Raw genomic sequence first — 15015 nt, 5'->3', positions numbered from 1 at the left:
TCCTGATTAATTAAGAAGGTTGAATAGTTGGGAGCCTGTGTATAAAGTTTGAATGTATTACATGATGTCAAATAATAAAGCAAAACCTTAACCAGAATTTTTAAGTCGAATAATAAAGGGTCATTATTTGCATTAAATGCAAACTAGAGTTATCTTACTTGGGAAATTAGGAAGGTTGGATGGTTGAGTACCATTGTATAAAATCTTAATGCAATACATCAAGTAGTTGCTGAGATATTAACCTATGTGTGCTTACATGCAAAACCTTAACCAGAATTTCTTAGTCAAATAATAAAGGCCCATTATTTGCATTAAATTCAAATAAGCGTTATCTAACTTCATTAATTTAGTAGGTTAGATAGTTGGGAATACATATCTAAAGTTTCATTGCAATACATGATGTATTTGCTGAGATATTGACTTAAAGGTGCTTACATGCAAAACCTTAACCAAGGTGTGACGCCGACGCTTGGGTGAGTAGTATAGCTCTCCATATTCTTCGAATGTTCGAGCTAAAACCATTAAAGCGATGCTATTCTCTGCACTACAAGCATGCATTGCAAAAAATTTGTATAAGAAAAATTTCAAACCAAAGAATCATGCGATAATTCTCACAATGTTTGTAAGAAGAATACATATAAAGGTGATATCAAGTACAGCAGAAAGGAATAACAACAAAAACTAAACTCTTTTTAATTGTGACATCATAATGGTCACCGGTAAGATGAAGTCATAGATTACTATGTGTTCATGACGTCATTTCCTATTTAAACCAATATAATACCCCATTCAGTACCCAACGTGATTGAAAGTTTTTATCAGGAGATAAGATAAATATCACATTTTCCTTTAAGAATTGGTTGGAAATTTAATTTTACATTTTTTCATCACAATGAATACATTAAAAAATGACAAATTGTCATTTGAAAAAACCATTCTTGTCTATGAATTTGTTTAAAAACACGTGGAAGGATACTATAAGTTCCATGGTCAGTAGGTAACCCGCGATATGGGATATTCAATGTAAAGGAAACCATATTGTGGTGGAGTGAAGCTCGAACCTAAATATGGATTCTTGCCCCCATGTTTCCAATACTATGTCACCTACTAACCCTGTAATGTAAGTATAACGTTGACAACCTGTTACCCTGTTTAAATGTTTTATTTATTCATTGAAATATTCATCAAATCCGAATAAAGACGCCATTTTGGTGTAATTTAAATTTGGAAAATGGAAAAATGTGGTGTCACCGCGTGACCTGTCCTTGACCAACAGCGGTGTTTCATAAATATTGGAGTCGTGTATTTTTTTTACCAATAGAAATAGACCAATGTTATATTGATATCCCTATGTGTATTTAGGAGAGAAAAAATGTGTGATGGCTGTATTTAACTGGATATAAAGTATACAAGTAAATAAAAAAATATGAAAAAAAATCTTTATAAAAAACATTATTCAGAATGGGTGAAGTGATTGATGATAATGAGCCCTTCTTAATCATTAAGCTAGTTACTTTAGGTCATTTAATTGACTTATAATACAACCTCATTGTCTAATTCATTGTCGACGTAAAATCTTATGCAGGGATTGTGCATCAGGTGAGTGACAGTAGGCTGATGAAAAACCAAACTTGAAGAATGAAATTGTTAATGATTAAGGATAGCACTTCATTTATGCCTATCTGAAATTTCATTTGCTTAATTGTAGGTTTATTCTATTTTTGTTGTTAAAGCTGCACTCACACAGATTGAAAGTATTGACAACTTCTTTATTTTTTGTCTTGGAACGAGCCATTTTTTTGCAAAAATCCATGGAAAACAGTAATATAAGACTGCTGACAAAAAATCAGATCATAGATTCTTATACTTAAGTTCAAAAATTGATGTTTTATGCATTTTTTCTTAAACCGTTAGTATCAGTTTAAGCCATTAAGCATTAATTTTGGAACATAAATATGAAAATCTAAGATCTGATATTTTGTCAGATATCTTATTATTGGTTTGCACATATATATTTACGCAATAATTTGCTCTTTCCAAAACAAAAAAAATAAAAGAAGCTGTTAAAATAGTCAATCTGTGGGAGTGCAGCTTCAAGGGCTCATTATTTCTTAGTCTTAACAAGACAAACGACGTCATTGTTTTTTTGGATTTTCACTAAGTTTGTATTTTCGTGTTTTACTGCAACTTATTTTTAGTAGTGGGTGACCTTTCACCAGATGTATTTCAGTCATTAATTGTATTGCGTTAAACTCAGCCAATACCACAAGGTGATGATGTTATTCAATTAATTAATTTTAATTCTCCTTTTTAGCACTAACAATCCATTGTAAAACTCTAGTTTGATGCCTTAAATCCCATTTGACATCGGAAATTCCACGGACATATTGTGTTGATTCGTCCGCCATCTTGGATAAACTGGGTCATTTTGGGTCATGCCATTAACACATCATATTTTGATGATTCTACTTAAAGAGTCTACAGTATGATATATATTTTAAAATATTTCGATAGTTCAAAGTATTGAATTAATTATGTTTAACAACAATGTACTTCTGTATTCAGTTCGAAACATTTACGGATTTATTTTTATCGATACAGTAAAATGGCCGAGGAGTTCCGAATGCAGTTTTGTAGTAATGTAGTGGAACTATTTCCATGAAGTAGTCAATATTGGCGAAATGATTTATCAATATAAATATTTGATATGAGTACCAATTGTCAATAAATTATACATGACCCACTTCTCTCAATATTCGCCCATAAATTTTAGAAAAGAACTATGTAACAGCCACTTTAAATTAGCTGTGTATTCAAAACAATGATGCGAACTATTTACTAAGCGCACTGGCGTGCTTTGGCTTGTAGTTTGAGGAATGACGTCACCATTACATCATATGTACTTCCGTTGTGTGGAAAATTCTCAATAAAAAAAATGTTCTTATTATTGATAGACATGTTTTCACAGGCTCAATACACTGTAAATCAAAACTATCATTATTCCTGAAACTTTTATACCGTAAGTATCTATTCTTGCTTGGTTTATCATTTAGAGTAGAGATTAATGCATAAACCGCTGCCCTAGAGTTGAAAGGTCATTTTGGAAGATCTGTCATGGCGGACGGTGCAATTTTTAGAGTTTGTTTTTCAAGTGGAGTGATTTTTCTTAGGAATAACTTGACCCCCCTTTTTAATTGGCTTAAAAGTAATTTAAAGCTTGTACTTTAAGAATATATGTGGTTATCATAGCCTGCATTCGCTCGAAATGCCTTTAAATGTTGTCTAAAAATTATAATTTTACATTGAATTATATAGGGAATAACAATGGTGGTGTGTAACCTTGATCGGCTGATGTGCCTACTTAGGACGGGCCCTGAGGGGCACCGTCCAAAAAGCAATACAACTAATACCCTCTGGAGACAATTTAGAGGGGACATTTGTCGGCTCATTTTAAAGAAGCTAGGCTCGTCGGTGCTTTGGAAGGTGCATTTAGTAGTTCGATTTGGTTTGATAGTCAGCTAAATGGGCCGTTGCAGCGACACCGGGCTTTGGCGTCGGCTGAGCATTTGTATATTAGTTCTTTACTCATAACCTTTCACATTTATCAAACAGTAGGAATATTTATGTGAAAAACTACAGAAATAAGTTCAGTAGCCAAAAGTTTAAGCACAAACCCCATTTAATGGCACAGGGTAAACGCCAAAGACATAGAACACAAAAAACAACAACAACAAATCACAAAGAAGAAACATGGAACAACAGCACAGAACTCCACGAACAATACAATGCATATAAATTATATAAAAAATAGGTAGGTTTATCAAGGAGTCGAGGAAAGGATGCGTAAAAGTAATATATCCAAATTGATTATGTACATGCGTTTTATCTTGTCACACGTACGTACACTATTTGAAAAAAAACATAATGTGATATAAAATAATATATATGAAATAACTTTTATTCAACCTTTCCAACTTGTAATTTATATACTTTAACAGGTGTGTTGTCAATCTCATCAAGCCTCCAAATCATTCTAGAATGCCAGTCGGTCGTCTTCATTTTCAGGATAGTCAATTATCTCCGATACACAGTTCCTTTAATAACCTTGGCAAGGACAGAGACCAATAAGTTGTATTTAAAACCTAGATCAAACACATGCGTTTGTTCTGATCGTTCATTTCTTCTTTTCACACGGTCTCTGATAATGTTCGAATCTGAGACCTAAACACCTATAAAGCTGTGTCAGAATGCGCGGGGTACAGATTGGGATATTTATTTTAACAATTCATCATATTATTGTGACAAAGTCTGAAAAGGTTTAGTTTACTTTGGTTTTTAAACACATCGCGATTAATCAATGGTGTCTTATTGTTTAAAAGGTAAAATATTTCCAGTTCAAGGTTGTATTCAAAAAGAGTTTTTGCAACTGAGACAGAATGGAAATTATTCGATAAAATCTGGTTTTAAAATCCCGAGATGAATAGTAAGTTTAACATGATCACAAAAGTTTGAGCTCAATGACCTATACACCATGGACTGGTCCCTTCCAGCAGTAAAGCATAGGTCCTTCCCAGCAGTAAAGCATACATCATGGATAGGTCCTTCCCAGCAGTAAAGCATACACCATGGATGGGTCCTTCCCAGCAGTAAAGCATACACCATGGATGGGTCCTTCCGAGCAGTAAAGCATACACCATGGATAGGTCCTTCCCAGCAGTAAAGCATACACCATGGATGGGTCCTTCCCAGCAGTAACGCATACACCATGGATAGGTCCTTCCCAGCAGTAACGCATACAACATGGATAGGTCCTTCCCAGCAGTAAAGCATACACCATGGATAGGTCCTTCCCAGCAGTAAAGCATACAACATGGATAGGTCCTTCCCAGCAGTAAAGCATACACCATGGATAGGTCCTTCCCAGCAGTAAAGCATAGACCATGGATAGGTCCTTCCCAGCAGTAAAGCATACAACATGGATAGGTCCTTCCCAGCAGTAAAGCATAAACATGGATAGGTCCTTCCCAGCAGTAAAGCATACAACATGGATAGGTCCTTCCAGCAGTAAAGCATACAACATGGATAGGTCCTTCCCAGCAGTAAAGCATACACCATGGATAGGTCCTTCCCAGCAGTAAAGCATACAACATGGATAGGTCCTTCCCAGCAGTAAAGCATACAACATGGATAGGTCCTTCCCAGCAGTAAAGCATACAACCTGCCATCTGACAGTTCAGGACTGTTATTCTAGTATACTCTAGAGAGGTAATGCCAGTTTGCATAAGCTGATATCGATTATGTATTTAGACATAACTTGATTTTGGATTTGTAAAGAATGATCACTTACACAGGCATCATCAAAGATCAGACTCCATATAACATAGACTAAATTTTGTTTTTATTATCACAGGAAATGCAATGACATGTGCTTATTAAAACAAAAGGACAAGGGTATTTTTCAGAGTACTTTTATTTGGTTATCTAGATGTTTTTTATGCACCAGCCAATTGTATCTGTCCCCCAGCCTAAGTCCGGAATAGCGGGGACTTTGACTTCCGTCTCTCAAAACCCGGGTAAAATACCCGACCTGCAGGGACACACTGCTGGTAAAATCCCTGCCAAATGGCCCCGCAACCCTGAATACCTATGCGAGGCCCATTCCCGACTATTTTCAATATGAATACAAAACCACATTCACTAGGCACTGAGGGGCCACCTGAAAGGTAAAAACACAGCCCATTGCCTCTGCTGTCCCCGGTATACCCCTGGAACAAGGGCGAGGGGTGGGCGGGGCAGTGGTTACAATTGACAAGTGCATTACAATCCCGGATTATGCTGCAAATAAAACACAAAATATAAGGTGATAAACTTAGGCTTACTTATGTTGAGGTATATCCAGACCAGTGTTTATATCGCTATTTGTGAAAAGATATTTGTACAAAACTGTTGTTTTGTCAGAATTTGATCGAAAATGAGCTTTATACATCAATTTGGACCAAACAATGACTCATGTTCCAGTCAAGTTGACCTGTCATCGTCAGCATCGTCGTAACGAGGTAAAATTTTGGTCCCTTGTGTTATGACTTGAATAAAATAGTACTAAGTTGATCATTCCGATTTCCATTCAAAACGAGTCACTAATTACGCAATACAATCGCTACCAGTCTCAAAACACATGCTTTATTGTATAATGATTGCTTTAAATAATGATCCTTTAGTGCATGAGACGACCAACAATGACTTCAAGCATGCTCAAAACATATTTAATTTCCAAACTTCGAGCCACATTGTTTATACCGGAAGCCGCCATTTTGATTGAATTATTAGTTTAAACATATTTATTGAGGAAAATAACACAAGACAACATATATACATCAATGAAAAACAAAGAATTTGATCGAAAGCATAGCTTATATAGATCATTTTCGTATGCATGTATACTTTACGATTCAGAAAAAGGTTGTCGCACAAAATATCATTTATTATATTTACCAAGATGATGAATATGTCTAAAATAAATGTAGAAGAATAATGCTATTATGAAATTGAAGTATTGTAATAAATCAAACATAGAGCAAGTTTTAAGTTGAGCGGTACTACAAATGAATATTGCTATAGTAAAATGTAAATATTTTAGTAAGTCAAACATATAGATAAAATGAGTTAAGCGCTCATAATACAAAATCATTAGAAACAGTAGAAGATTATGGGAATGATGTGTCTCAAAGTAAACAGATTAGATGAATTTCAACGCACACATAAGCTGTTTAGAGAGTTAGTACTCAAAGAAACCTCTTGGTAGAATCAATGTATGAGTAAACAATAGAAAAAAGCTGCTAGTTGACGGGATCAGTAAATCGAACGTTACCCTTTAGCAATAAGTCGAGCGTGATAGCTGTACCAGGGACGAGCAAATTTATTGACTCGAACATATCCTCTCTGTAGGAGGTATAAAGGGGACAAAATAACATAAAATGGCGGACAGATTCAGAGTCACCACAGAGACAAGCTTGTGAGGAAACAATATTCTTCCGGTAAAGATCATAATTAAGTAGACTACAGCCTAGCCTAAGCCTAGTGTGATGGACTTGTAAACGCCTAGGTCCTGTGTTAAAATAATGAGGAACCTTAGGAGTATTACTAATCAGCCTTTTAAAACTTTGTATTGAGTCAGCGGACTTGAAACTTGAATCGAGAGTATTCCAAGCACGAATGGCAGACGGAACAAGAGAGTTATAGTATAGTGTGGATCTGCAATGTATAAGTGGAATATCCGAAGAGTTTCGAAGATTGTACCTAGGATCGGCTGGGCGTAAAGGAATGAGATTAACAAGGTATGTAGGACTAATATTGGATTTGATTTTAAACATAAAAGTATGTTTGTGGTTGGTGCGGCGATCTGAAAGGGGCTGCCAGTTCAGGTCACTGTAGAGTTTATCAATAGAAACTAGCTTTGTTGCACCTGTGACGATTCTCGCAGCCTCGTGTTGTATTTTGTCAAGTTCCTGCTTTTCCCCTGCAGTGCAGTTGTCAAAATAATATCGCCGTATTCAAGCAATGGTCGGATAAAGGTCATATAAATTGTCTCAAGGGTGAGACGATCAAGAGTAAAGCGAACGTAGAATATTAACACGGGACCATGCTTTGTCTTTGATATAATCAATATGGGCAGACCAGGAGCAGTCACTAGAAAGAAACATACCGAGGTGTTTATGGGAGGAAGTCTCTGAAATGTTATGGTTAAGCATAGTCAAAGGGGGATGTAGGGGTCGGTGGAGTTTCCTGGAAATCATCATTGAGTTGGTTTTCTGGGGATTAAAGGAGACTAACCAAGTATCGGCCAAACGGCTTATCTTCTGTAAGTCCGAGTTAAGAACAGAAGCAGTATTGTTAGGGGTATCGACTACCATAGATGATCTCGGACGCCAATAGCATGCAATTTCGAACGAAGGCCTCTATGCCAGACACGGTCGAAGGCTTTACTTATATCACAAAATACGATACGCACCTCCTTACCGTTGTCAAGTGCTTCACAGAAGCTGTTATATATAAAAGATAGTTGATTCACAGTTGAATCACATGGTCGGAAGCCAGACTGAAAATCCGTCAATATATTGTTGTCTACAATATGGTTAAACGAGTGCTTATAGACTGCACGTTCAAAGACTTTGCCAAGTGAGTCAAGTAGAGATACAGGCCGATAATTAGCGACAAGATTAGACTCACCCTTCTTAAAGATAGGGCAAACATTAGCAATCTTCCAGGAATCAGGAAAGGATGGAATAGACATCGAATAATTGAAAATATCACTAAGTGGTTTTGCGAGGACGGCAGATAGTTCAATAAGAACACGATTATTAATCATGTCTGGACCTACAGCTTTCCCTAGTGGCAAAGAACGAAGGAGAGGCTCTATATCCGAGGGACTAAAACGACTGTTGCTAGTAGGGAGGATATATGGTAAGTCGGTGGTACAGGTTCACTGTTAGGCTCTGTGAGATGTGTTTGATTGGCGAAAAAAGTGTTGAAAGCATCAGCCTTATCTGCATTGCTATGAATAATACCAGATTCAACAACTAAAGGTGGAATCGAAAGAGAACCAGAGTTAGGGGACATGAATTGATTAATGGTAGACCACCAGCTTTTGGAATGTTTCTTTTCGAGTAGAGATTTAGAGATAGAGTCAATATGCAAAGCCTTGGCTTCTCTAATTTTAGAAATAATAAGATTCCGTAGCTCTCTAAATTTCCTCCATGTAGATGGTGTGTTTGACCTCTTCGCCTCTTTATATAAGCGTTTGCGACGACGAATGAGCCTCTTGATATCCGATGAAATCCATCTGGGTTCTTGAGGTCTGATAGTGATCATACGATTAGGTATATAGCGCTTGGCACCATCAAGAATAGTAGAAGTAAAACGAGAAACCCATGTATTAAGATCATTGGAGCGAATCGAGTCCCAATCAAAATCTTCGAGGTGTGCTCTAAATGTATTGTAATCACCACGGTCATACAGCCATACAAGACGACGATAAGAAATTAACTTTGGCTTACAAAACTTAAAGAAGACAAAAGTGGGACAGTGATAGCGAACTTGTTGATCAAACAAGGGATCTCCAACTTCACAGAGAAGCAAACTTCTAGTATTTTTTTAAAAATCCAGGTCAATAATGGACGAAGAATGTTCGGTAAAATGAGTGGGCTCATCAATGCATTGGGTAAGACCATATTGCTGACATAAAGACACTATTTTAGGACTGATACAATATGGAGTAGCATTCAAGTTAAAATCACCCACCAAAACAATGTTAGAAATATCAGTGTTTACAGCCGTGTCAATAGACTCCTCAATACGTGAATCCAAGACAGCAGAAGTGTTTGGGGGTCGATAAAACAATCCAACAAGCATCTTCAAGTTAGGTTTAATAGCCAACTCGATCCAAATGCATTCAGTGTCCAGAACTTCTAGATCAAATCTCCTCTTATAAAATATATTTTCCTTGACATATAAAATAACACCTCCATAATTGTTGGTTGCCCGATCTTTGCGGTTGAATTTATTAAAACCCATGCTAAACCGATCGATACAGTATACAGTACAAAACACTACGCATCGGTAACTCCCCTTTACAAAAACACGAAAACTAGCGTAGAAAAATTATACTTGATTATTTTTAGCCTTTAAATAAATTATTACCTGAAAAAAATATGCTTGGCGGTCAAAATGGAGGTGCGGGCGCACAAAAAAAAATATATTTTTTTTTACATTTTCAAAAAAATAGGAGCGGTAAATCCGTGGAACGAAATATCAAATTGGTGTGGCCTTAGATTAAAATGTCCCCAATCCCTCGCCATTTTGTCTGGTAGGTTGAAGTCGCAACCAAGAGAAAAACCGCAATAAACTGGAAGTTATGAACTTCTTTTTTAATACAGAAGATTTATAGCGGGCTTAAGGAAGAATTTAATATTAGGAAAATAATAGGAGGAAATAAACGCAAATCTGTTTCATTTTGGTCAAGTTCAAAGTCCGTTTCTGTCTAACAATGCACAAGGTTTCTGTTTGATATAAGACTCGTAATCAAAATAAGCGTTATTTTCTTCGTCGGCTTTAATTTGAAATGTGTGCAATTTACGTTTAGCAGATGGCAAGTACCAGATAAAACCAAAAACAATAAAGCCAGATATGCACACGGGTAGCAGAGCCACAAATGATTTTTTTTACTTTTGGAGTTCACAAGATAAAATAATTTAAGTAATTTACTTATAAAAAATTATACATGTAAATGATATAGATAGATTTTCTATTTACAAAATTTAGACTTCGTTAGGATTAACCATGATGTATCATTAAGCACAGAAAATCAGACAGAATTAACTAACATTATTTGTTACATTGCCATAGAGAATGTCTATATACACATTATATATGCTTATTTTTTAACGTATACATACAACTGTAGCCAGAACTATTTATTTACTCAGAATTTACCCCATGTAGGCCTTAAATGTTATAATTATAGGAAACTATTTTTATGTTCAGTCACCCAGTCGCTTATGTGTTTACACGATCTTATTGTTGTTTAGTTTAATTTCGCCCCGTCCAAACGTCCTGTTTTTAACTTCAAAAAACAACTGTCCTTTCTTCCTTTATTATTTTTTGTGTGTGTGTTGATTTTCAAATTGAATTTGTTATCAAATGCCTTGTTTAAATGTATAACGGGCATTGGGCCGCGACGTTAAATTAATTATCTGTATTGACTTGTATAATTATTAGATTACTGGCGTCGCGGCCATTTTCGGCAAATTATGTTTTATTTATCAAATGTCATACATTTGTTTTTTGGAGTAACAATTAATTATATTATGATGTATATCACCGCTAAGCATGCATTGTGTATCACATACTATGATAATTTGTAATACGAATTTTATATGTTATCGAAGTGTCTGCTTAAAGTTGTATTTATGAAAATAATTATAAGCACCCTTGTGTATATTCTCTCAATGTTCGTATTGCATTAATATAAACGTGGTCTACTTTTTAAAACGATTATGACAGCATCTTAATTATTCCCATATTCATTTTAGTTTGAAAGGGTCGAAAATTATATATGGTTTGAGATAGACTCAATATTAGAAGCGCCTTTTGGCGTTTACCATGTGCAATATACGGATTTTATGTTTCCTCAAGTTCATGCAAATTTCGATCAGATTTACCTTTTACGTATTTACTTTATTCAGGACTGTTGGGATAAGAGTGAGGTTTTGCACACAAACTGGTTTAAACCCTCAGTAAATTTGCATTTTACTAACCGTTCCAAGGCGGTACCTAACAATCCTTGATAAACATACCTAGTTTTTATATATAGTATACATGCACTGTGATGTTCGTTGAGTTTTGTGCTGTTCTTCCATGTTTCTTGTTTGTGATTTTATGTTCTATGTCTTTGGCGTTTACCGAGTGCCATTAAACCGGGTTTATGTTTGAACTATTTGCTACTGAGCGATTTTTTCTTACAGTGCGTACTGTTATATCGGAGTCTGAATTTTATAAAAATGTTGTTACTGCCTTAAATATTTCATAATGAGTGAAGCTGTGTAACGTAAACGTGAAATATTTCTTTAAATAACACAAATTATTATAACCCAAATGAGCACCTTAACCACTTGTACTTTTTTCGTTTTCACATTCTCAAAGCAGATGCGACTATTATTGAAATTATTCTTTTGAAGTCATGAATGCTTGTGCATTTTGATGTTTACATGAACTTTTTCCTTTCAACTTTCTAGCCTTTTCTCATTAAGTTTCAAGTTTTATTTTCATCATAGCATATATTAATTAATATCAAATAAAACAGTTAACAAACATATCCTACGCAAAAAAGAAAAGATGTTTTTTTTTCTGAACAGTATCAGTGAAAACATGAAGTAATAAGACAGAACGGAATGGTATGGTAATTATCAACAGTTGTTGTAGTTAATCGGAGAATGCAGAATGAGTCATCCGAATTTCAGAAATTTAGTTTTACAGAACAATGCCAACTTAATTAATTTAGATTTTTTTGTTACAATTCATAAGTTCATCTAACTTAATAGTTTGACGAATGTAATAAGGAACAATAAGTTTTTTTTTACGTACGATTGAAAAATGGTTACATTCAAGTAAGTAGTGATATTTATCACCAATAACATTCTTAGTACATGTCTGACATAATCTTTGGTTTCTCTCAATGTTTAAATGCCTGCCTGTTTCATTGGTAAAGAATGATTTGTGGTCCTAAAATTACAAAGTATTTTACTAAGGTTACTAGGTTAAAAGTAAAGGCAATCTTCAAAACAATGATTATTCTTAACAATTATATATACAAGGCATTTGGAAGAGTTATTATTATTAGAACTATTGATAGATTGACTTCTAAAATAATCAGACATACTAAGTTCGTTTCACGTATTGCTTACGAAGGATATCCACGGACAAGCAATAACCTTACTATTATGTAGTTTTAGGACCGTAATATAAAACAACTTAGATATTTTACAATCTTTTTCGTTCACAATCTTGCTCCAGTAACATAAAATCTTTAATTTGTGAATGGTATGGGTTTTACATCAAGTTCACAATACACCATGCAGTTAGGGGTGAAGGCTTTGAGATAGAATATTAATTTGAAATATCTCAGCTGAAACTGTTAAATTATTTTGAAATTTCAAAACCCCATACTTCGCAAGAGTATAACATAATTGAAGCAATCATAGAATCAAACAGATGTAACTGAACTGAAATGGGAAGATTTAGTTTCGTGATTTTTGAATAACTGAGAACATGGCTCTTCTTGCTTGTTCAACTAGTTTTTTCTTTGCTTTACAAAAACTACCATTACAATTAAAAAAGTATTCCCAGATAAGAGAATTATTCAACACATAGAAATATTTTTTTGTTATATAAAATAATCTAAATCATTTTTAATTTTTGTTTACTAAAAACAACAACTTTTGTTTTATCCTCATTGACTTGCAAATCCCATAACGTACAATAATGAAACATAGCATTTAAAGTACGTTGTAAGTCATGACTACATTCAGCAAATAATACCGTGTCATCTGCATAAAACAATATAAAAAATCTAACTTAAACTTAAACATCATCATCACTAAGGCATTCAAAAGTGGCCTTAGACCTAGTGGCAAATCCTTCAAACTTTGTTCACATAAATTGGGATAAATTATCCAAAAATATAAAGAACAAAATTGGGGACAAATTCTCATCCAGACGTCCTCCACTGTGACTACCAAATGTTTTTAGACAAAGTAGTGTTCACCTTAACACATGATTTTGCCTAAGCATGCATATTACGAATGATTCTAATATATTTCCCATCAGTATTATGTGCAAGGAGTTTTTGCCACATATGCATGCATACATTTTGAATGTTAAACCTTTAACTCCTTATTAAATAATGCATTTATGGAAAATATTAATTACTGAAAACAAGATTGTAACCGTGTATTTAACAGCTGAAAAGACACATTTAATGATTGGTGGGCGCTAAAATAATTACACTGATCAACTAACAACTCATAACGTATAATTATTAGAGTTTTCTGCACCTTCTTTCAAATTAAACGCTGTATCAGAACTTTTGTTTTTGATATTTATCAAACTTTTTCAGTAAATTAAAACAATTATTTTAATTGTGGTTCATTTTTTAAGTAAGTATGCATCTTTAAGTATGACATGTATGCGAACAATATTTTTATCTGTGGTAAAACCATTCATTTTATTTCTTACTGAATAAACACTGATGATACGGACAGGTATATAGTTTTTTTAAATGAGTCCGTTATAATTGCGGATTCTTTTTACTTTGAGAGTAAACTAAAAGAACAACGTTTTGATTCATACGAAAATGGATGGTCTTGAAGCAATAGACCAATTTTAAACAATTGTTTTGATTGAATTGAGTGTCAATTTTTGCTAACTAAATATTGATCATTTGGACAGTAAGGTTTTAACAATTCCAAAGTTGAATTTCCTTTATGAACAACGCAAGTGTTTTGAAGGAGGCGAAATCACACGTACTTTGAATTTCATAATATTAAGAGGCGGCATTTCTTTATCGGAGAAGAAACCCTTGCTGGCAGCTGGTATTGAAATCAGAACATTCAGGACAGAACCAGGCTTTGACCGGCAAAAATTCTTGTCTAGAGAATCTGCGACCATGCGGGCTAGACAATGAACAACAATTTTGTGTTTTTCAGTATTTTGAGTGTATTGAGACTTAATAGAATAACATTTTAATATAACCGACACATAAACAACACAAGAATTACCCCCTCGGTGACCATTGTCACACAACGTTGTCGACTGGCTAGAAAAACCATCTGGCACCGGAACCCATTCTTAATTTATTTTTCATTTGTTTGTAGGAATTGATTTTCAAGCCCAAATTTGATAAAATGTTCCTTCGTAAAATTTGCAAAGCTCTTTTAAACACTTGAACCTGTCTGAAAGATTTTTAGTATTATGCTTAAACCTTTAAAAGTCTTGTTTAAAATCAAACATCATAACATGTATTTCTATACTTGTAAATTTCAGCATCTCAAGAAGGGGTATTGGTATCGACAACTTTTCAATATATGTTAAGGTCAAAGGGATTTACTAACCCCGTCCATCTGTTGAGGACCGTCCGTTTGCGTGAAGGCGTCACATCTCACAGCCCGTAACTTCCGCTCAAGTAGAAAATTTTCCTCCGCCATATATATTTATTTGATTAATTTTAGTAAAACTACCAGTTAAGTAGACATTCACGTGAACAAGAAAGCTCAAAATAAGGCTGCGGTAAGTTTGATCTGTTATCTATTTTAAAATACGTTCTTGTGTATGTTGAGAACGTAAATTAAAAACACTTCACAATGCTGCATTCAAGCAATGCTTGATTTTAACTTATCTAACTAATACATATTGCGGATAAAAAATGATGACATAACATGTATAACCATGACTTGATTTTTAAGA

Source organism: Mya arenaria, chromosome 2, assembly GCF_026914265.1.
Source record: "Mya arenaria isolate MELC-2E11 chromosome 2, ASM2691426v1".
Lineage (NCBI taxonomy): Eukaryota > Metazoa > Mollusca > Bivalvia > Myida > Myidae > Mya > Mya arenaria.
Note: the sequence above shows the minus strand (reverse complement) of the source record.